At 29.6% G+C, this 26,247-nt stretch overlaps 1 protein-coding gene across 5 annotated transcripts in view; it reads right to left on the bottom strand.

The window, feature by feature from the left end:
• Positions 1–25,968, bottom strand: part of LOC130904013 (paired box protein Pax-5) — a 265,691-nt gene extending 239,723 nt beyond the window's left edge. For 4 of the 5 annotated variants that reach the window (XM_057816498.1, XM_057816500.1, XM_057816501.1 and 1 more), the window contains exon 1: positions 25,535–25,968. The gene's annotated coding sequence lies outside the window, so the exon portion shown is untranslated. The remainder of the gene's footprint in view (positions 1–25,534) is intronic. The other variant, XM_057816499.1, reaches the window with a different exon arrangement.
• Between the last annotated feature and the right edge of the window lie 279 nt (positions 25,969–26,247).

The raw sequence follows: 26,247 nt of genomic DNA, 5'->3' as shown, positions 1-26,247 counted from the left end.
ATTTTCTAAATTATACTTGAATATCGTCCTCGTCAGTTTATGTAAAAAGAATAACTAATTAAAGTGAAACAATCAAACATTCTAATGTGATAAATCTATTAAAAATGACTCATTTTTTCAACAATACAATAGATAGTTACATCGCTCAATCACTCTAAAGAGTAGAACAATGTTATACGTTTGTTGCATTGCATAATAATAATTATATCATCACGTCTTTGAAAAGTAGCTTCTACGATTTATCTATCCTTTTGATTCATTCGCATTTTTAGATAGATATAAACTGTCGATTTATTTTTGTGTTCAGCACGAGGATAGCTAATAATACTGAAATGTGAGTACAAAGGTGAGTACTAAGGAAAAATAATTTCATTGTTTTGGAAATATTGTTAAAATATATAATAAAACAACGTACCCGTACTCTAGAATATTATTTAACACAAAGTTTACTGCTACCACTCCACCAATACTCACAAAAACACTATTTGTCGCGCGTTTCATTAAACAAGTTATCGTCTTCAGAGACAGAAGGTAAACGTTTAGTGGTAGCGGTAAAAAGTATGTTCAGTATAAATGGGTGATTCCGTTCTAACTGTGATTTTTTGTATTCAAAATTTCAAGATTTTAAAATTTAACTTTTCTAACTTTTTTATGCATATTATTCATCTATTTTACTGTAAAAATAAAACTCTAAGAGGAATTTACTACAACTTCAAAGTATCACGAGCAAGACACAAATGTCGGATTTTGAGTTCCACGGTACTGACTCATTTATCCACGGTACTGACATGGTAACTTAAGATATTAAACAACAAGTGCATCAATTTTCCTCAGTTTGATCATAAACATTAGAATTTATAAGGTAATTAGTTTAAATCATTTGTTATGACAAAAAAAATTAATAATTTATCGGTAAATTCTAGGAATGGACATGACACGGTACTGACATGGTAACTTAAAATATTAAACAACAAGTGCATCAATTTTCCTCAGTTTGATCATAAACATTAGAATTTATAAGGTAATTAGTTTAAATCATTTGTTACGACAAAAAAAATTAATAATTTATCGGTAAATTCTAGGAATGGACATGACACGGTACTGACATTCAAGTGATGTAGTATAAGTTTTCTTTAAGTGGCAAGTTATATTGTATAAAAATAATGTTTAAATATCTTAAGAATTATTCAATTAACACAAAATTTTTATTAATTGATTATTAATTAATGACTAGTACAAAAAAACAATACAGGACATTGAATATCACAGTTAGAACGGAATCACCCAAATATCGGTTCCAGAAATTATGAATAATTCCAAGATAATAAAAAGTAGAATATTACGTCTAAACTTCATAGAAAAACCATTCGCCATTGAACAGCAATATCAATATAAACAGAAAAATGATTATTACCAAATAAACGAATAAGAGGAATCACAGATTCTACAATGGAGAGTTTTTCCAAAGAAATTCATTATTGTTCAATTTTTTGATTAGAAGAGAATGGTAATCGGATAAAATGAGAGCAGAATTATCTGAAGAGGACAAGAATAATAGAAAGACTTTGAATTTTCAAAACGTCGTAGTGTAATGTTTTTCGTGTTCATTTACCCTCTCTCTATTTCGTGGGGTTAATCAATAAACACTGTCTCTTAATTCCTAATTTATTTAAACATTATACACTACACTAACTTATCACTAACAATCAACTAACTTGAATAATTTATTGAAATTCCTCTATTACTTCCTATTTCGGTCTAATACGACTATTTATTATAAACTAAACTAAACTGCACTGGGAAAACCCCTAAAACTTCAAAAGTTTCAGAAAATAAAGAAACAAAACAAATAAGAAAATAGACCTTCCGAAGAATTATTCAAAGAAAAAACAATATAAATTAACCACCTACTATAATAAAAAGTTATATAGAAAAATGAACATCAAAATCAGCTCCTCCACCGAATTCAGAATTCCACTAAATTCAGACAGGGCTGGCTCCAAGAGGGAAACGCGTTCGTTACAGTAATATAGATTAAATTATTCCTCGCCTCAATGACTAATTGAAAATACTGATCAAAGGGTTTGGAGTTAACTGAAAACAAAAATATTATTGGAATGTCAACTTGAATTGCAATAGAAACACATACAACTTTGAGATTAAACATTACATATCTGACAGAAAGAGAGAGGAAATTGGAGAAAATTGTGAATAATTGAACCGAAACCGGAACCAAGAGTTTTTATTAAGATAGGTCTATTGATAGAGACTCTATTTTTTCTTGAGAGAACCAAGAAGTGACTTTGTTCTTAATATTAATGATATCAAATTGTGCCAAGGCTCGTATCTTCCAAACATTGGAGACCTCTCAGTTTTGAGGTCAACTTTCATTCTTATAAATTGAACTTTAGTAGAATCACTGATTGAAATATGATAGCTTTGTTATCATTGGTGAGCAAATCACAAACTAATTACGATAAGTAAGCTGTCTACAATAATGTATCAATAAAAGTGTCATCATATAACTCTACTTCCCTATTCGTTATTACCTGTTGAATCAGCTGCGGATGAAAATGAACGTTATTATATAGCTCTTGTGAAATGCTGGACATTTGTGTTTGGAGTGAAGGATGCCACGTATTATCTGTACTCAACGGTGAAATGGAAACACGAACAGTGAAAAAAATAGATAGCCGACAAGAGTTTTCCCGATTCCAAGCATATCATGAGTGGAGAAAGATACTAAAGATAAAGTATTAACAATAATGGAAACAACAGAATGAAATATTGCCACCCATCTATAGTGGGATATATTTTGAGAGACGTGAATGCTGATCATAGAAATGAAAATAATATAACAGAACGTTGAGATGAAGGAGTCACTAGTGACTAAAAAAGTTTATGAGACGAATATAATTACACCAATGATCAACTACTTAGCGTTACGACTTCAGAAATCAAGATTCTCTTTAAATTGTCAACTTTCAGAGTAAAGATAGCCCCTGAAGTGTACAAGCCTATCGAAAAATCGTTGACAGACTCAAACCTATGAATGAACATTTTCTTACAGAACATTTCAACCACTCATATTGTTTCTTCATGTGTGTAGGGACCACATATAATTTTCGAATTGCATTTAAATTCATTGCGCTGCACAAATTCATTCGGTATATTCCTTAAAATTCTCTCTTTTCATCTATATCTCGATTAAGAAAAAGTTCCTCGTGATATTTCGCACTAATTTTAGTTGCATGGCAGTTAAAATGATTAAAACTCATTTTATGACACAGCTACTACTACACTTTCCAATATCTACTTAAAAATCGAACAATGTAAATATTTAACACATGCAGTGTTCTTGGGAAATCAGATGAAAGTGTGTACATGCATGTTTGACAAATAAGTAGGTGGAACATATTACCGGCACTATTAACTGTCAAGAAATAATTATAAGTAATTAATAAATTTCGTTGTCTTGTTTGCCTCACGCTTGAAGTAAAAAACGCAAAATCACAGGATACCTTGATGTATAACACGACAGTATGTCGAGATATAATTTCTTCTGAGTGAAAGAGACCAGGACGGATGAACACACTCGGTATTTGTTGATATTTAGAATGTGTTAACTATTCCAGTACTGATTATTTGTATTATAAGAACAGTGATTCGAGGAAACTCAGTATTTAACGGTGATGTGGTGAAAATTGAGTTGATTCCATAAAAAAATATTCACTTGAAAGTACTGTAATTTTTAGACTAATACGACAAATAAAAAATCGTCAGGCAATGTTTTTCTATAAAAATTTACTTAATTGGTAAGCTTTTTCATATGTGATATATTTACCTTATCAATTATTCATAACATCCTGTATTTTGGAATACTTATTCTAATTATGAAGAAAATAACTAGTTACATCGAAATATACCGATGCTTCATGATTATATACCTCTTCAATAAATAACAGATTGAAATATACATAGTAGTTAAGTTGACCCTAACACAGCATCGTAAGGCTCTTAAAACTCCTCCAATTAACTTTATAGTAGGTAAAAATACGGCCCAGCCTTTTGCAATTAACTGCAGTAATGTTACTTGTGGATTGCATTTATATCTTCCGGGTAATCACGAACAATTTCTTATTTTAAAGAATTGAAGTATAGAGGCAAATTGAAAATGCTACAGAATCAAAAAGATATGAAACCGTATTTGTAGTAAGTAATAATAAGGAATAATAATGACAATCGGTGAAGTAATAGAAATCAGTAGATTACTACATCAGAAGGGAGAGAAAATACACCTTCTTTTCTCCCTTATTTTATAATATCACTTTGGGTATTGAAAATAATGATAAATAAAAAATTTTGAACTTGGCATCAATTATTATTATATAAAGTAAATTACTTAGCTATATATTGAATGTACATACAATACAACCATTTACCAAGGCGAAGTAAAGTAATGAGATCAATTCACTCTACATAAAAACAACACAGTATAGGGACTTGGTTTTTTCAAAATATTTAAACTATGATTTATATCCTTCTCTGACTCAAGAAACATCAATAATTATTAATTTGGCTGATACAGGTATTATCACATCCTGAATTCATAAACACAGCTATTGAGAAAAGAATAAGCTAATTTGTGTCTATTGATTGGTTGAAGGAGTGAAAATTAATTCGCAAACTGCTTCGTTTACCTTTGGAGGATACCATAAATTGGACGCTGCTAATCTGTGCCACAAAATTTTTGACCACGCCTGCCCGCTGTAAAGGGTCAATAGATTGGAAGTTAAAGTTAGAATGAATGTATGCATTGCTCCCATTTTAGCTACTGATTTACAAGTTTTTACCAAAAAAATTTTTCAATATCAACTTTGTTAGGGACTACATTTCCTAGCATTTATATATTTTCATACAATTATATTTCCAAAAGATGTTGTTACTTTATGTGAAAAATTTAACTAAAAGAGAATATGTTATAGACCATATTGAGATCATAGCATATATAAGAAACAAATTTAGCAAAATTTATTTATAGTTGTATCGGTTTATGTTAACATACATACAGCAAAATACCAAAATATCAATTCTTCTATTGAATTTTGAGATATTATATAAGTTTCAATTTGGAATTGCTTTAACATTCCAATTAACAATGTTGGGTTAGGGAAAATAAAAATGTTAGTTGAATTTAGAGAGAAAATACTCGCATCTTTCCACATGATAATTGGCGTAACTAGAAATGTTTTTATACTGGGATGAATTTCCGCAATATCAAATGCGATTTCCTACGTCGGTGGCATTCAGAAACAACAAAGTATAGTTAAGCAGCTTGCCTGACTTACTTTCTTAATTTTTTATTCCAAGATTCTGTATTTTGTGGAGCCAAGTTTGACCAAGATGAAAGCCACATCAATTCAATGTTGATTATTATCAGCTTGCACAGCATTATGCAAAGATTTTTCAAAACCTGCTATAACTTTTCCAATTTCAAATTGATACCTATGCACATAGACTTAGAATAACAGAAACATAATTTCATAAGCTGCCTACCGTTTATAAGGAAGTGAACAGAATGCTAACGGGATGTAAGAGTAAGACAGGAGACTGCATATGCATGCATTGAGATAGCGCATCTGTGGTCACGTGTGCGTAAATGACTCACTAAGTTCACATTGGTGCTATAGCTCCACTATCAGATTGAACCAAATAATGCGAAGTACAGTTATTTGTTAGCCAACGAACTGACGCAAACAATTCGGAACAAACGCCGTGGGTTACTCTACGCCCGGTCGTACATGCCCCACCATCCATAGAAATAATCAAAAGTTGAGACCTTCCTACATCCTAGATGTCGCTTCCTCAGACTGTTTCTCTTTGGACAATGCAGCTTTCACATCTATACTATTATTGAAATACATCAAATGCGACAGAACACACCTCACATGTATTTCAGTTTTTGTAGTATTTTCATTGAACAATTTGTGAGAAATTTCAATTTATGTTCTGGTATTTCTCTTTCCGTTTTTATTACTAATCGATTCAATTCCCTTTCATTCCAATAAGGATAATAGCGAATATATTTTACTCTTGTTAATACGACCTGAAGAAAGACAATGCTTTCTAAACGTTTATAGAATAATTTTAACTATTACAATAAGTTTTTGAAAATAAACTCTAGTAACAAACTAGAATAGCTTATTTTATGGCCCTATTTAAAAAAAGTATAAAATAAATAATATATTTTAATGCTATAGATATTGATTATTGACCGCAGCAGGAACTGATCGTGAAGTTATTTGCAATGAACTATAAAAAATAATCACTTAGATGGAAGAAAGTCGACTAGAGTGGTAGATTACATTCATAATGAGGAAGTAGTTATTAATGAGTTATTTATTCCATTATAATTTACTCCAATTCATTTTTCGTGTAAAGGTTGTCGGAATGCCGGCTAGGCGTACGTAATCAATCAACTTTACGTGTCTATTAATGTCTAGTGCCATCTTAGTCCGTATGTGAAATCATGAGTATTCCAAACACGTACGACCGCAGCTACGTTAACCATTTGTTAAATTCTTCTTACACATATTTAATTGAGACGTACAACTCGATTTGTTCATTAATGAAGCGTAAAAATGTATACAAAAATAAATATTGAACATTGCTCTTTCTCTATTATTACGAAAAGAATGTGTTAATTTAAAAGTTGTTTGTAAAAATTATCTCGTCTATTTATATCTGCTGGTCGATATATATAGATTCAACTTAATCCTTTTCAGACATGGGTACACGCATTTCATTTTAAACAGCTTGAATTATGATAAATATCAATTTGACCATCACTTAGTACAAATTTGAACTTGAAATGGTACACAAGGAAGAATTACATCTTGATTTTTGTTTCAACTCATAGGGTTGTAGATAGGTAAATGTTTGAATCAAATTTTCTCAAATTCCACAATAGATTATTTCATCGTAATTTCCAAATATTTCAATAGAATTTCATTACTTCCTCAAGCTTTGCTCATACTTAAGTCTTCATAATATCTATTGTACAATTAGGAACAGATCTGATTGTTGATCAGATTCAGTAAATTTGATAAGAATTAATAATAATATTATAAAGATGAGCTCAATCTCAATGGATGATTTCTGATGTATTTGTTCTAATTCATGTTATCATAAAGATTTAACATAACAAAGATTTTTTGTTATTTGCGTTATATATAATTGCGCAAGCAAATCAGCTGTTCGATGTATTCACTTCAATAAAAAAGGTGGTGTACTCTAAAGATGCATTAGATGTTCATAGTGGCATAGAAGCATTAGTCAGACGATCTGATAAGTTTATATATCAGTAGAGTATCTAAATAAACTGAATAATTAATAAATGATCAGTAGTAAGATATCACTACTTCCTTAATTTTACATATTATTTAACAAAACTAATTGATATTGCTTCATTGTACTACAATAATTGTATAAATTTTCTTAATAAAAATTTTATGCTTTCTAAAACTCTTGGCTGTGGCAAAATTAAATAGAGAATTTTTGTCGACTTAAGTAATAATCATTTAAAAAATAGCATGTTTGCGTACAGAAACTACTGTTCGTTGAAATGTTTCAATAGAATTGCAAGATATTTGCGTTTAGGAATAAAGTGCATAATAATTGACTAACCATTTTAACCTCGATTTCTTTATTTAGTCATGACTTCCATGATTTGTACCATATAGATGTTTTTTGATCAATCATATTATGGACTTGGTAATGTACAATAATTCATGTCCATTTTTTTGAGAATATATTAAATTTTTTCATCCTTTTCTTCAGAACGTAATTATTATTATACAATAGATACTAGTTTTTCTCTGGAAATATTATGAATGATTTATTCTATTTAGAGTTCTATGAATCCTTTGCGAGGATTTTAGATCACACTGATTCATTAATTTCTTTTTTCGTATTACTCAATATTCTACGAGTTCCTGTTATTTCCTATAACTCATCTCATATAAATACATCTCAACTACTATTTTAATTGGATTGTTAGCCTCAATATCTCGATTTTTCGTCGGACATGTACATTTATTTGGACTCCACGAAGTTGGAGTACTTATATATACGCTAAGTTCAAATTTATAGATTATTTGCTAAGTCACCCATTACTGTTACTTTTCTATGATACTGATGAATTCTCTAATCAACAACACTGACTGATGGTTAATTTCAATGTGTTTAATGATAGGATTCTTATGTTCACTTGTTGTTAAGTAAGTTAACATGTATTTTTTTCCAAAACAGTTTACGCACTAAATTTCCTCATTATACGTATTATTTGTGTTACTAACTACCATTTACTACTCTGGTCCCTATCTGCTGCTCAACTATATATAATTATTTAAATTTTCATATTAACTGTTGTCTTAGATTGTATGTTTTCATTCGAATGCCAGGCCAATTCTTCACTTTTGATACTAGTTAATTTCTTACGTTGTTTAATGAAAAATTCAAACGATTCAACCAAATAATTGAAAAATATCTTCTCTACTGCTACAAAGCACGGCAAACCGAACAAGTAGCAAATGTGTTTTTATTCGAATAAATGAACGAAACAATGCATCCAGTAGTTTAGTACTCCCCCACGAAGAGGCGTTACCTGAGCGGAAGTGAGCAAGGTTTTTTATAACAACTACAACGAACATTAAAGTCAGAATGCGTTCAAGTAAAGGAATGACGCATTGAATCACAGCCACAAGCAGAGTTGCCGGTTGCATTAAAATTTCTTGAATTTTAACGGATAATCATTATCATTCTTTTTATAATAATTATTAAAATAATTAATCTGGAAATAGTATGTATAATAGGAAAATTATAATTTTTTTATAGAAGAACCTTCAATTCAACCTTGTTATATGCAAGTCAGTAAATGTGTGATATAAATAAACAATATTGCATAGCAACACTCTCTAAAGAAAAATAATTGTAATATTCAAAATTGAAGATATGAAAATAGCATAACGTAAACTGGCCACGTGATTGGTATTTCCACACAACAGTTAGTTGATTATTTTGGCACCTCTATCTACAGTTAGATGTATGGATTTTGCTTTGCAGTTGAATTCAGTCTCTTTACCAGGGGAATAGAGAAATTACTTATTTTTAAGCCATGGCGATTATACGTCAAAATATAATATAGGTAATTAGGTTTGTTCTTAGTGCTCTACAAGAAAAATGTAGCATTTAAATTATTTCCTTTGAAGATGCTGGTTGAAGTTACTTTATCAACTCAAAAAAATTATTAAAGAATGTTATGAATACTGGGAAACTATTATTCTGATTGAAGAGATAGCTTAGGTAGTTTCATATATTTCAAGAAATAAATTTCTCTTCCATGTGTTTTTAATTGATTCCAACATACATTTTCATTACCTAAGAAATTCATTCTATGTAAATGGGATATGTCGAATCTTTTTGTCAAGATATTTTACTGCTATTATTATAGAATTGAAATAGATTTTTCGACTAATAGAAGTGGCAACATCGTGAATTTCATCAGTAGAACCAGACTCGAACATATAACGATTAAGCGCGGAACCGTCCCATCTATCGATAAGAGTTCTAAAGAAAAGACAATAGACGATACAGTATACAATCTCGTGTTAGTTCATTGAAGTAAATATTATAATGGGAACAATACGTCAAACAAAAATTGCCCACTGCTGATGCAAAACGAGTACAAACTACACAAGTTCACTTAGAAATACTATTGTTAAACTTGAGTAAACATGTGTGATTGTCTCGATTATGCCGTAGGAGGTTTACTCATTGAGATAAAACCAAATGTTAATGAGAACTGTTGTATTTCATATCGTCTTCAGATACGACTTGCTGATCACTGAACCAAGTGTAAGATATTTGAGTGAAACAGACCGTTGGCGACGTAACTGTGAAGTTATGTAAAAAAGTATATAGAAAATCGCCTAAAATTGATTTAAATTTTATGAATAAACTACTTTTTGTATCATGATTCATTATTATACCGTTGAATCTAGTGAATTGAGGTTAGCCGATAGTACTTTTAGAATGTCTCAATTGCTTCTATTATTTCGTACGACAATGATAACTTCTGTCAGACTTATCGGAAATAATAACTTTGAGCTAGAATAAAACAAATTTTGAGAATAATCCCATTCGTTCGAAATTAGAAGGGAATTGTAAGTTTTTTGAATGTAATTTTGTCAAGGTCGGTACGATGTGGATGATTTAGCGTTTAATAATCCTAAACAGACTCCTTTAAGGTATATTTTGAACCCAAATTTCAAAACTGACGTGTGTAAACAAATACAATATTCTTTGTATTCATAATAACAGATATTTTCTTGTCAGTGATTGAGAAATCTTGAAAAAATATAAGATTTTCTTATTGTTGTGAATATTTATTATAATAACATTTTACACCAATTTTACTATAAAGTTAACCTTGACTTTCGTTATATTAATTCGGTTTCTGACTCATACCCAGGTATTTCAATTTCTCAATAAATTTTTTATGTTGAGTTGAGTTCTCTTTCAGTTGCTAGAGTTTTTAACATGTTTGTATTAGATTAACCTGTGGGTTTGTTTATGAGCTTTTGTTTTTCTGTATCTCTCCTTTGAAATAAGAGCAAGGGGCTTATTCAATAAAAAATTCGTTCCACAGAGGATTCGAGCCTCGGATCTCCGTGTTCGAATTTATGCACTTTGACAACCTTACCAACTAAACTGATATGGCTCGATACAAATGTCGACAAGATGTAGATATATAAGCAGCGATGGAAAAGTGGAATATAAATGTAGTTTAAGAGAACAGGAAAAGTTTGTTCAAAATAAGCTTGAAACAATAATGGATGATAAATACTAGTATTATTGTGAAAAAACCATTGGGCGCTAAATGTACGAGAAATATGGAACAAAGCGCCCCACGCTCTTTTCACAATAATATCTACTAGTATTTTCCATCCATAATTGATTTAAGCTTATTTTCAACTTTCTAGTTTGATGTGCTTTAAGAGGCTGTTTTTCGTTTTTTAAACTATATTCATTACATGTTAATAATATTAACAATCTCCTGACAGACTGTTATATACAATATCTTAAAAATAATGATTAATATAGAGATACATGAACAGTAGAAACAGAACGAGATGGTCGCAAAATGTCGGTTGGCCGACTATGGTGAAGCTCATCTTAATATCACTTGTTTCGGAAAGGAATTAATGATTTACCCAAACACCTGCGTGCCTTTAAGTACTCATTGCTATGAATGATAAATTTTTCGGCGATAAAAAGATATGAATAAAACTCTGGAACCATTGTCAAAGTACTGAACACACTGTTTCTTCTACCACCATACAACATTCACAATTACAGTGTATGACGCCCATTTCAATAATCAAGTTATCATCTTTAGAGACTGAAGGTAAAGAGTTTACAACAACCTGGTTAGCAGAAAATTGAAGTACATTTTTTTCGGTATTCCTGATGTACTTCTCTGAAAGTTTTCTGCGACTTGTTTCTGTCTTCACATCGTCTGGCACTTGTTTCATGGAAGAATTTATTTCCAAAACATTCATAGTAGTGTGAAAAGTGACCATCTTCACATCAACCACAGAGTTTTTCTGTACTTAGTTGTAGGTCTTTTATGATGTATTTGAAGCCCCTCAAATTCATCTGTTGGATTATCTAACTATTCAGTGTCGTTATTCTCCTATTACACAGTGAAGCCCCCTTTGCTTCACTATTTCTAATGTCATCATAATTTGAATCAGAATATTGACTATCTATAAAAATAACTAGAAGGATATGTACGATACTGAAAATTCTTATACATTGAAATCAAATCCTCCTCCTGTGACAATTTTCTGAAAATATCTTCTTATATGGTTTAGTTATGCCTCTTCTTTCATTTATGTCCCTATAGTGTTTATTCCCCCATTCAGATACTAGTGTTATAAAATATGTACTAGGTATGATCAGAAAAGTGAATTTTAGTAAGTATGCTGAAGAAGGTTTATGAAGTTTATGAAGAAGAATTATGAAGTTTATTTTGTACATTCTTTGGTACATTTTTCAAATTGAAACAAAACGTTAAAGCATTTTTCCAAGATCCCAGTTTCATATCAGATACTGCAAACACGATTTAACTGATGCTGTGTGACAGATTCTTCACAAAACTATATTAAACGAAAGAATACCCTAAGACTGTGTAAATGTGAATGTATATGCAGTAGTTTCGTTTTTTGTTTGATGGTATATGTTTGTTCAAAAGTTATTTCAGAGTTGCTTTTCTCTCTCTTACATAGTTTGTTGCGTTACGTTCCTAACCACACATTCATAGATCGCTTTTTAGGCGTTCCTTATGACTTTTCCTTAAATCTTTGAGATTTTTTCATTGATTTCTCAATTCAGTCCATATTGAGTCCACATTCAGTTCAATTTTACCAGTTTATTTATTCTCATCATCATGAGTATAAGAATAAAATATAATGAGCGATATTTATACCGCCCAATTTTAGTGGGCGAACAAAAAATATGAAAAAAAATTTATTTTGATTGATACGTAAAGTTTTATTATAATTATAAAATATCCTTAATGCTACTTTCAACTGATTCAATATCCACAGAGCTCCATTTGAAAAATTTATTATTAATCTTAACCATATTAACCTTTCTCTTTGGTCATCAGAACAGCCAATAGTTTCGGTACTACGTTCGTGATTGAAAATAGCTTATCTTGGTTAATCGATCGTTAAACGTTTTACGAGATTTCCAACTGCACTTCAAATCACATTTCTAATGGTCATTGAAATCGTTAAAGTAGATTTAGAACTTAGTAATTTTGTTAATTACATAATTTTCATCCACCACGTATAAACATGTGGAAAGACTGGTTTATCCATATTAAAAAGATTGGTGGGATGATTATAGACATTTCTGTGTACCTCGTTACAATTAAGTGATATTAACTGGAAAATTGAAGTTCTTAAAAAATGATACTGGTCGATAATGAAATTGTAAACAATAAAAAATATGATAACTTTCACACAAAATACTATTTATCTCTGTATCATATACCCAGTTAGAAAACGAAATGTACTTTTTTGAATAAATAGATGAATTGCAATAAAATGACTCATTTATGTTCTTATTTAGAATAATATGAAGTTTTGAAATTATTTTCTCAGCATTCTCAATTTTTTTCAAAATAATGAAGATATGCCATTATTTTTCAGTGAATTCAAACTAGTAGTTCATTTTCACAATTTCCTATATCACTTTGTGCATTTAAATGTAGCTTGGAATTACACTTACATCATATTTAAGCATAAGAATTTATTGAGATTAATGAATAGAAAACAGGCAGGAATAGGCATCAGTTATTTATGAAAGTAGTCGATTTATCTTTTGACAAATGTTCAGGTCTCTATTTAGCGTTGAAAAAAAAAAGAAAAGGAGAATACTAGAAACAACATTTTAAGGAAAATAATACTATAAATAAAATAAAAGGATTAGAAGAGAAGAAATAATTGTAGTTCAACAGCAAATAAAAATAGCAATAATATAATATAAGCAAATTACAAAGGATTGGATAGAAAAATGTTACTTATTAGAATCACGCTAAAAATGGCGTGTGCCAGTGATTTATAGAGACCACATACATTGCGTAAAGGGGAAATAAGAAAGACCTGAAAAAATAAAATGAATTCAACATTATCCAAGAATTATGCTCTCACTATTTAGTTTCATGATATATTACGTATTATTGCTGAAACAGAAAAACGGGGAATTTCGTTATTTGTAATATAACTGTGGTATTCAAATGAAAATAGGTATATGTAGACCAAACCAATAAATAAATGTGGAATCTATACAAGTAAATGTGAGATACCAAAATATAATCTCATTAAAGTTGGGATGGCAAATTCCACATTTAATACTATTTTAGCTTCGAATAACTGGCTATTTGCTATTCTGCTTTCATGGTCTTTCCACCCTCTATTTTCTTCCAAAAAAGTGAGGTATAACGTGTATCTGATTTAGTTTTTTCCTCTTTAGTTTCTATCGTGTAACTGCTTGCTTTTAGCACTCATATTCATATTTCTTCAAAACAAAATCATTAGTAAGTATCCTAATAATTAATTTAAATTGTATCATATTTCTCTTAGGGATTTTGTGTTTATTATATTCAACTCCAATAATGTCAATGAACGATATTTGGACGAACACATGTCCCACAGGCTGATCAGATATCACTATATAGTATATCTAGTCTCTTTACATACTATTTTCTTCACGGACCTCTTCACATATTGAACCATTTTGTCTATTTGCAGCTAATTTCCGATTTCCATCATAACATAATTTTCATATTTGTCTCCTTAATTTCTCAGTCTACTTTACCTCATTCATGATTTTTTCACCTATTACAATTTTTAACAGGATTTTACTCACGCTGTTTCCTTATTTGAATTCTGTCTTACTCACAATGCTTATCTCTGACTGCCTTTTTCTAGCAAATATATAATGATTCGAGCCAGTAAGTAGTTATAGTATGTTAAAAAAATAACCCTGAGCATTTCCTATTATATGTTCCCATCACATTTAGTTATATAGTTTAGTTATATATTTGTTTACAAGGAAATAATATGTAATAATTAATTGTTTTCAATTAACACATATATAAAACCTCTTTTGAGGAATGAAAATTGAAATAAGACATCAATCATATCTCAATTATCATTTATACAAATATGCTCGCTATTTTCTTCTATGAATTTCCAGTTTCTAAAAGTGACTGATTCCAAATCCCTTCATAATGAGCAGAATGATTCATAGCAACTTATTTATGCGGATGTTTTGTAATATGAAAACTATTGTCCGTCGAATCGTAGTTTCCCAGAGTAGAAATATGAATTTGTTTTTGAACTCAAATTAAGTATTTTATGTTTGAGAAGATTAATGCAAAGAATTTATTTCTTGTTATTTTGTTCGCCTCAAATTTATACGTCTTTTCATATCTTCATATGCCCAAAAAATGTCTCTTATGTTTTTCGAAAGTCTTCATCTTTTATGTTTTTTTAGTAAGTTATTTGTGCTAAACCTCTCACAATATAACTACTGCTTGAAATTTTTTTCTCGCTTTCTATTTGGTTTGCTGCAATTCTTCATCTTAGAAAACTCTCACTTCCCTTTTAAAAGAAATGATTACAAAAAGGGTATTTTTTGGAAACTATTTAGAATTTAGGGTTATCTACATTCTTCTATTCCAATATATACATACCTCCTCTCATATAGAATTTGATCAAAATTATTCCAAATCAGAATTTTCATAGAAATAAGAAAAATCATTGTGATATTAATTAATGGAAATATCAACAATCTTCTGTGTACGCGAAGCTGGACATCTATTGCAAAAGAAGATATTTATCAAGAAATTTCATCTTTTTAATATGAAATAAGGGTCATCCAAAACTCAGCATCTTATTTGAAAATTTCTGCAAAGCTATTATTTTACTTGCAATCAGAAAAAAACAAATATATTGGTTTCAGTTACAAATAAAAGTATGCTTTTCGTAGACTGACATTATTTAATTATGTACAACAAAAAAATAATATTCTTTTTCAGTTATCTTGTATGTAAGGAAAATAAAATGCTGTTTTTTCAGCTTTGATGCTCAATTTTTTCATGAACTTCATTGCTTCAATTTTGTAAAATAGTCAACAATTATCATACTTATTTTGACCTCATCAATATAGCTGAAAATTGAATCATTTCACTTAATAGATGCGTCATTTTCAAATATAAGTTATGCTCATTGTTTTGTCCTGTCACTTTAACAAACATTAATTCGAAATTACAAGATTAGTTTTATGAACGTAGGTGTATTACTTCAGGTCGGTTTATTCAACATCAAAATGTCATTATAGAACACTAATACCTTCGGCACATTTGCATATTTCCTTGTGGTTGTCAATTTGTGCAAATACTACTCATTTTAGTTCTAACTAATTACATTTGATTCCATGATGAATATAGGATAAGCTAGTAGACAGAACGAAGTTTCAACATCTTTCGACTTCTTTTGATTCAAATGCAATTATTCATATTACATGACATGAATCTTATTTGTTTATTCTATAAACTACTAACGCTTTTAACAACTAAAATAGAAAGTGTTATTGAAATATTTAATGCTGAATATTACGATTCACATTATTTCGTGTCTACACGTAATTAATTACAGGAAAATTCATCGAATCTGCCTTTCAATTGAGTGATAATCATTTCGAATTATATAAAAATATCTGAGGAAGACTTTGGGATTAAAACAGAGATTAAAACTCTGATCCGAGAACAATAAAAGAGAAAATAGCTTAATAACTATGGACAGCGCGGCTGAATTACAGCATGAATTTATTATTTTAGAAAAGTTACTTTTCACAAAAGTCGTGAAATAGGTGGTCTGTATAATATGTCAACATGATGACGCCAACAACGCCCACTTAATAACCTTATTTTTTTATTGAAACCTAGGCCTTGTTATATCTCATTGGAAAAGTCTAACACTTGAGTACTGGCATAGTCGGTATATTATTATTTCTAGCTGTAGGAAAATACTTCATTTTATTTTTTAGGTTTTTGGATCTCTATGGATGCTACTATTATATATTATTAATAACAAGCTGTTGCAGCTCAATATTCCAGCTGACTTACCCGGTATTTTATGAACATTGTTTTATAATATAAAATAGACAAAAATACAACAGCATTCAATCGATAAAATAATTGTACTTTAAAGTGGAAACCAATTCATAGAAATTCTATAGGACGTGCAGATGCAGCTAGACAGATCTACCAGCAAATCAAAAGTTAGTAAAGTAGAGGAAAAAATCTGAGAGACTGATTATATTGAACACAAGTATTCAAAGATATCAGAAAACGTAAAATTCTGCGGGATTTATAGAATGTAAATCTAGTTTTTATCAAACAAAATATGTTACATTTTGTCTAAATAGTGAAGAATACTCAAAAATTGACAGATACTGAAGCAAGAATAATCCTTACTGCATGAGAAGATCCGCATCTTAATTTGGTAAAATCAACGATTCTACGACCGTGTCATGGTGATTAAAACGTCATAATTTTCGCACCCTATTAAGAAAATCGCATTTAAAATTGAAACTCGATCTCTTACAGAATTATTATCTAGGAGAAATTAGTAGAAAAATTTATTCCATAATTTATCCTCGCTCTGTACCTAATTATATTATTAGTGATATTTTTGAGAATTATTTTATGTATATCGCTGTTACCTCTTCCATTTAATAATGAAGTTTGATGTGTCACATGAAACTAACAGTTTTTGACTGTAGTTTTTTTTGAAGTTGAAGAACAATCTTTGCAATTTTTGCAAATAAGTAGAGTCCTGTTATCAAGATCGGTTACATTAAAAGCGTGTATTACTATATAAAATTATATATGTGTCTACACTAGACACCTAAGCATATAATTGTATTTAGTACCTATATAATTCATTTGTTTTCGATAATATTCAAATTTGGCCAAAGGACAAAGCTTTTTGTTGAATATTTAAATATTCTACGGATATTTCGCATTTACTGAAGGTCAGTACGATAACCCTCAAACCATATATCATTTGAATCATCCATTTTGTGGATAATCTGACATTGTAACATTGTATTTGCGAACTTCCTGTTTAACATGAAATTTAAAAAGAATGAGAAAATTATCAACATTTCATCAATTTTCTCCATACGAAGTAAATAACTGGGGGTTATTAATATTAACAATTGTATCTGTTTTTTATATTAATGAGTAAGAATTATAATTGGAATGTAATATATATTCAAGATATTAGATAAAATTCAATTATTTTCTAATAATAACGGAATCAAAAGCTACAACATCTCACAGCAGGAGGAATCCTTGATATCCGGAATAAATATTTAACACCCTCTTACGTGACAAATTGTATTGAAAAATTCTCTTGTTTAGGATGTCAGTTGAAGAACATGAAATTCCAGCGGTACAGAAAATAACCAAAATGTTCAAAACCACTACAGATTCAATCTATTATTTGATTAAATATTTCATATCATCAAATATTTTATTATTCAATTACACATTTCATAAGTTGAACCACCTCCCAAAAACTTGATATTTGTGAATTCCTTTCAAAACATTTTATTTGTATGTTTGTATGTAACATTTTTGATTACTTGAAACCATGTAATTACTTGTTTCAGTCTTCTATAGGGGCCATTATATAGGGGGCGAAATTTTTTCCAATTAACACTTGGTATATTTCAAACTAAATTTGCTGATTGAACAAAATTTTTGTTTCGTATGAATATATTGTAATACAAAATTTCTCATTGTATAAATTTGCAATTTCTTATTCAAGTGTATTGCTGAACAATACGTAAAGTCAAAGTGTATCTTAATCTGAAATTCTCGGAGTTTTATATACTTGAAAAATAATTCCGTGCTTTACATCGGTTAAGACGCTTGAAACGAGGATCTACTATTGTTGAGTGCAGTTCATGTGTAAGTTATTAGAAACTCATCTTTATCACGGAGCGTGCATGCATTTTAGTGTCCAGTTTGTATTATATAGAGTGGCTCAATAGAATATTTACTTTCAATTGCGCAACCAAGTATTAGTATTAAAATTTATATACGTGATAATTTAGCTTTATTATTGAATATTCCAGAGTTTTTATTCAATTCTAAGTAATTCAGTCCTTCTGTATCATTGATGAAGGATATTCAAAGAAAATAATAGTACATATTGACTGTGAAAAAATGAGAAATAGTTTCGGAAAAAGAAGAAACCGGAAAGAAAGCAAACTGACGATACCATTAGTAGGGGAAAAGAGTTTTGATAGCACTTGATTAATAAAGTTTTATGACAAAATGAGACTACTTATCCCCATTCACCACCTTAGAAGCTACTATCGCATCGGAAAGCTCCTTATTAGATTAAACTTATCAGATACTAACGAAAACAGATTCTGTGCAGGAAAGTAGCTTCGTACAATTTGATTTTGGAATATCCTGTCACTGCACAAAATAGTGGACGAGGAAAAATAGTAGGAGCGATGATCGTGTCTCCAGTTATTTAGAGCTCTAAAACTGGAAGGCAATCATATGTCTGAGAGAAGACACAATGAATATCAAGATAATCTCATCTGTACAATGCTCTGAACTGACATGTATCTGACTACATACATGACAAAACTGATTCTGCTGAGACCGTAACTTCGTGTGTCATGAAAAACCAACAAAAATATGTAATTTCACTCTACAACTATATTTGATTGTAGTCGATATACAAGTGAATATCTGAATCTTTGGAATATATTAGAATGACAATATAAATAAGCTCGTATGCAAATCATAGTAAGCGTTTTGTAGGAAAAGGCCTGTTTAATGGAATTAAAAGGTTATATTAGGGATGAACTTGAATAGTTCACTTCTATGGCTCTTCCAGATGAAGCAGCAATGTCTTAATGGAGCGCGGAGAATATAGCCAGTATACAGGACAGACACAATTCAAAACCTAGCTTGCAGATGTCTAGCAATTACAATGTAATCATTCCACATAGAACTAATTTTAACTCTTACTCTAATGCATTTATTGATGAAAAGGAAAGGAGATCCTCATAATGAGTAGATATTGGATTCCGCAGACTTATAAAATGCCAGAGGAAAATTGAATTCTTAAAAGAAATTGTACACAAAGAAACGGAACACTAAGACAATTACTGGGTGAGTTGACGTACAGACGGTTTTATAATGGAGAAAAGAATAGGAGTAGGATGTATAGAAAAAAACCGGAGCAAGAGTATCTAGGTCTGGAACAAATCACGAGCACATTCCAAGTATAAATTTACGGAAATGAGAGATGTACAAAATTCTATATCAATAACAAATATGGAAAGCAGAGATAGCCAGCGTCGAAATCTTCTATAATCCTATAATACAATTTCTTAGAAATTATTTGCCACACTTAAGATAAATCTAGGTATATAGACGAAACAAATAAAATATTGGACTACTGGGGCAACACAGTAGAGCTAAAACAAACAAAGTCAAGCTAAACTATCGGATCCCTTGAAATTTATAAAGATTAGAAAACAATGAAACATCTGCGAAAGCCCTTACCTGTATTCACAACTTATAAGTTGAAGAATTCAGATAATAATAATTATTTTATATTAATAATAAATATACATGGAACTATATAATATACCAATGACATATAATGCGGAAATTAGAAAAAGAAATATCACTTCCATCATTAAGATATCAAATTTACTTGACTGGGTATAATTTTCGAATACATTCTATTTGTTCATTTCACAGAAGGCTATGTCACTTCCGTGAAAAATATATGTACATATTCCCTAAAAACATAGTGAAAAAAGGTTATATTATTTGTGTCCATTATATTTCTAGAAGTGACTGATAGGTTACAATAGAAAAGTTTGAGTTCTTCCCAAATCATATTTCTCAGATTTTTTCATATACCCTATTTCCATTTTTTTTTTCATATTTCATTCTTCAGATATTCCTTTGTTTGCAGTAGTCCTGATCCAAGTTAAATATCCTTTTCTAATTAAACTATCGATTGAAATTCATTATGTCAGCAACTATCGATGATGTTAGTTTTCATTCCTTTGGTTATTGCAACATAACTTCACCTTCGCCCTAAAGTCATTAATTTATCTCTCTAAACCTTAGTGTATATTTGGGAAGACAATAAATGGGCTACCACATTGTACTGGTTAATATTAATCTTAAACTTTCCTTGATTCCGCATACCACTTCAAGATATTTTAACTATGTTCAGTTTTTCCAAATGCTTCCGAGAAATTGAGCTCTTTTCTTGTTAAGCTCCAGATTATATTTTTTTAATAAAACTTTTCCCATCGTATCCAGGCCGTTGTTTATTGGTCAAAGTAAGATGACACTAGAAAATGTCTCCCCCAAATAAGATTCAGTTTCCTCCCCTCCTTTCCAGTTTGTATGAGAAAGGAGAAGGAAAAATTGTAGTAATTCTGAAAATGTTTGTTATTGGATAAATCTCTTGATCATTAATCATATCAAATCAATACAAACAATCATGTAACTATGTAAACATTTATATTTCAGAAAAAAGCATTCAATTCGAAAAATAGAGAGATATGATGGAAATGTTTGAAATGAACCACAAATAATTATAAGCTGTTCTATAAATACTATTCAGTAAGAAAATTGTTTTGGATTATTTAAGATTTATAAGATGCACATATATTTTCTAATAACAACATAGAATTATATATCAAATTATAATTTGGATTTTAGATCATTAAAAATAGGTATACCTACAACATACATATTCCAAGTATATTCGGTAAACATGTAATTTCACTGTTAATGATCATATATACTCACAAATTGGTGTTTTCTTGTTATACTTTCAATAATGTATACGCGGTTAGCTCATACTTCAAACTTGACTTAATATGTTATAACGGTAGAAGGACTGCAATTACAATTCATTAGATACAGTACAACAGTGAATTAGTGTTTATTAATATTTTTTTTCTTTATATCTATAAAAACAGTACTTATCGTTTTTAGCAATCAAACAGATCACATTTAATTATTGATAATGATTTCTTTAAGATATAATACAGTAAATAATCAATGAGGATAAAGGAAAACTAAAACAAACTGTCATATTCGTGAGTTAACGTGAGTTTAGAGTCGATCTAGATATGACTTATCAGATTATAATATCCTTATAACCGTGACTCTTTGTTGATAATAGTTCAAGTAGTAATTGACGGATACAATACGTGCTTAAACAACAAAATTAGCCAAGGCGATAATTAGCAAATACTATGCCAACAAATATTTGTTCATATGGATGTGTGAAAGTTGAATTTACATTGTAGTTTAAGATTAGCAGATATATTCATTCGGACTATGTTAAAAACTATAACAAGAATAAGTAAGATATAGCTTGATAATTTTATCAATTTGTTTTTTCTCATAACTAAAAAGATCTGTTGTTGGATAAGTTACAATTTATTTTTTTAATCGAATTGATTCATACTACTATTGAATCATTTTCTATATATTTTGCTAATTCTATCTGGAATAAATCATGAAACCTGCGAGTAACTTTTATGTTTGGTGAGAATTTCTTAGAATTATAAAAGGACACAAGAAAACGGTCACAGGTGGATTCAGAATTTGAAAGCTGAATTATCCTAATTAAAAGGCATGAGCGGTGGATTAAAGAAATATTCTGTACTATTCCATTATATATTATATCCGTATAAAAGTCAATCGATATAATTATTATCATTAACTCTTTGTTTTACGGTTTTTACCAATAATTTTCAAATTTTTTCTACGAAAATAGCTTATTTTATCATAACTTTATGTTTATAATGTCCGTAAATGAATTTCCTAGACCCAAATTACCAACCTTGGTGAATTATATTACAGATAGTCAAATCTGAATTAATGATTTGAATACATTATTCTATTATCTCACATATTACTACGACTTACCGCTTTATTTTTACTAAAAATACTTTTTTTCATATAACATTAATATAGTTTTATATTGCCTCTATTGCTTTAATGACTAGTGATTGTTGCACAAGTCATTGTAAAAAAACACATTATTAAATAAATATATTTCGTGATAGAAATTGTATAATGAAACATCCGGTATTTCATATCATATTCATTTGTGTGTATTTGAAATGGGATAAGATGATTTTATTCAAATTCAGGTGAAACGTATTTTTTTAATAAATTATTCACGCAATAAAAATCAATATTTCAATTGAATTAGTCTGCCAATATTGCAAGACTGACGTCAAAAATAATTTTTAGGAAAAGCTGTCAAAGGTAAAGAGTGTGAAAATTATTAAGTTCCTTTTAGTTATTATATATAGAAGAAGTGTCCTTGATTCAAAACGTTGTTGATGATTAGTGATTTTCACACTTATACTCTTACGTATGATTAAGAAGACTACGAGTTTAATAGTTTTCTGTTCATTCCGGACCAATATGATATTAAGAAATTTTTTAAACTTTTAATGTATTATTGTGACCATCAATGTACAGGTAATAAAGACACTCAACAATCAGGACGTCCAAGTGAGGTAGTTATGGATAGAGCTATAAAATCTGTGATGGAAAACCGAAAATATAGAGAGTTAGTACACATCATACCGATATATAATGAAGTCAAATTTTATCTTTCTTCAAAAAATTATTAAGAAAAACTAATTTTAAAACAGAACAAGTAAAATCAAGAACATTTAGATGCATTAATATATAATGCTTTGCTAAGTGGATGTATGGTGCTCTCATTAGAGAACAAATATAACAACAGTTGATAATTCAACACCACAACCGGATGGCAAGGTTATGGCCTCTGTATATTGAGACGCACACAGCTTATTATTCTTGGCTATATATATTATATAAAATAAATAGAGAGGTGACAGTGATCCTTACTGTATAATAATTTTAATTAAGAGGAAAACCCCGAAGGAACTGCTCCATATATAGAAGAAGAAAGCTTTCACACTTTGACAAAAAAACCGTGTCATAAAAACATTAATCCAATATATCTTGCATCAGTCATACATGAAATTTAACTATTAAGCATAATTCGAGAAAAAAGTAAAAGATTCAAAAACTGTTGGTCTGTTCATATTACTCTCAAAGATATATTGATTTGTTGGGATTATTCGTTTTCTCCGTACTAAATCTGATATACAGAATAAATGCGCAATTTTTCTATCCCATTGGCCAAAAATTCAAAGTATTTCAGTTGAAAATCAAAATAAATCAGTCGGAAATATGGTAATATGTCCCTTAATCCGGAATAAAGTAATAACATTTGAAAAATTCATTATAAATGTGGGGTGAATTCAATAAATATCAGTTAATTAATTTCAATGTAAACCATCAATCCTCTACACAATTTACCAGTATAAAATGTAATTGTCAATTGGAGAAGAATAATAAATTTAACTATCAAAATGTAATTTCTCATGAAAAAATGGATAATTATTTTTAACGGCTTCGCTATACGGTTTAAAAGGTGTTAAAATATTTAGAATACAAATTCCAATTACAAGACGCGATTCTTTTATCTCTCAAAACGATTAAAATAGCTCAGTTACTAGAAGCGCTCTTCATACTCTCGTGATATTCCAGCACGTTTTGTCAATGAGGTCGTTTACAATATTCTTTTATAGTATATAAGTGATGAAAAAATTAGCTTGATTGAATTTCGTTGTTCGGGTTAAGTTAGATATGTAATATAGTATTTGATTTTTAACATTTCAAACTATATTTCTGCTAAAATATTTCAATATATTTTTTATTTGGAAATAACCATGCGATATGTGGAAACTATTTGAATATTGTTATAATACTGTTATATAGAAAAAACAGAATGATCTGATGTAATATAACATGTGTACGAATACTCAATAACTTTTACGTAAATGATCTATTCATAAAAGTAACAAAATGCCTCTATATAATTATATGTATATTTTCGTATTTATGAATTATATTGTGTACAAGTTCCTTTCATTATCTACAAATAAGGATAACAAAACAAATAAGTTGTGAAAAAGCATATTACTACATTTTACCATATTCTACTCATAGTAGAACATAAGCCCAATGAAACTTTGAAGTTCAGATGCTGAAAAAACAACCAAAATATGAATATAGATAGAATTGAAATAATTTCATAGTTTCAAGGTTCAAATTTACCGTCGATCTTATCTAGCCTGTATAATAAATAGAGTCGTTCTTACAAATATGTGGATATTTCGCAAAATAATATTTTTAAGTTTTTTTTTCAAATTTTGAAATAAAATTTAAATGTTAATGTTTTTCACCTGGCATCTCGCTCAATAATGTAGAGACTATTTTTTTTGAGAGAATTTTTCATTAGATTAAATTAGATATCACAATTGTGTATTTTAACTTCGAGCCGATATTCAAAATAATAATATTTAATGAGTAACTGATCAAAATTGCGTGAATAAAAGATTAGGAGTATATATTCTTACTGAAGTGGAGACAATTATAAATAATTTTTCACAAAAATCTACTAGATATGATTTTGAATATAGGATAATACCTAAAAGTATTTCCCTTCACAAAATTGTTAAAAGATGATATATCAAAATTTACCGATAAAAACATCACATTCTTATGAATTATAGAAAATGTCATTACATAAAAAACGCGAAATATTTTTTGTTTGTATTGTAACTAATATCAGCAATTACTCAGCCATAAAGTGAACATTTATGTTAAATGTTAAAAATCACCTCGTTTCTGATCGTTTTTCATATCCCAGATAATTAACTGATTAGATACGTTGAAGGCTTTGCTAGATTCGAATAACTAAACTCAACTTACCCTGACTTTTTCACGAAAAAACAAGAACTACTCCACTTAAGTATTTAAAACCACAACACTAAAAATATGTTATTTCCACAATAGTCACAAAAAGTTGTTAATAAACAAAAACTAATTCATTTCATTAACAGTTTTCAAAAAGAAAAACGATCGTCACTGTTTGGTTTATTAACACTTATTATTCGTCACAAGTTCATCGCTATTACACTTATTGTGTTGTGGTCAATAAATCACAAAGAAACCAAAACACAAGGATAACCACATTAAAAAAAACGTCAATGATCGGATAGGCAAGTAACCCTAAAGGAGACCCTGATAGTGGGTGAGACGGCAAACTTTTTCAGTGAAAGCTCCTGTCAAAAACGTCTCGAAAAAATCACGCGCTGTAAACTTAAAAGCAGGATGCTATTCACTGACTTCTCAGTGCGGACTGTGCCGGACGAGTGAGTGCCCGACGCACTGTTATGCTTCAAGAACTACGTGCACCTGTTGAAGTAGAAGGGGGAATAATTTTACCCCTCCAACAGGTACTATTGTTATATTTTGATATCATTCGTTGGGAAACAATCGGAAATAGTATTTTAAGTCCGATAGTACCGACAATAAAGGGGTGCTTAAAAGCAGTTAACGAACTGAGTAACAACTGATGGAACTGTGTGTCTACTCTTTTTTCATTGTGTATCACGGAAAAGAGTCGTTTACTTCAATCATGA

The sequence above is a fragment of the Diorhabda carinulata genome, chromosome 2 (genome assembly GCF_026250575.1).
Source record: "Diorhabda carinulata isolate Delta chromosome 2, icDioCari1.1, whole genome shotgun sequence".
NCBI classification, from domain to species: domain Eukaryota; kingdom Metazoa; phylum Arthropoda; class Insecta; order Coleoptera; family Chrysomelidae; genus Diorhabda; species Diorhabda carinulata.
The sequence above is the reverse complement of the archived record's forward strand: the minus strand, read 5'-3'. Positions and strand labels throughout refer to the sequence as shown.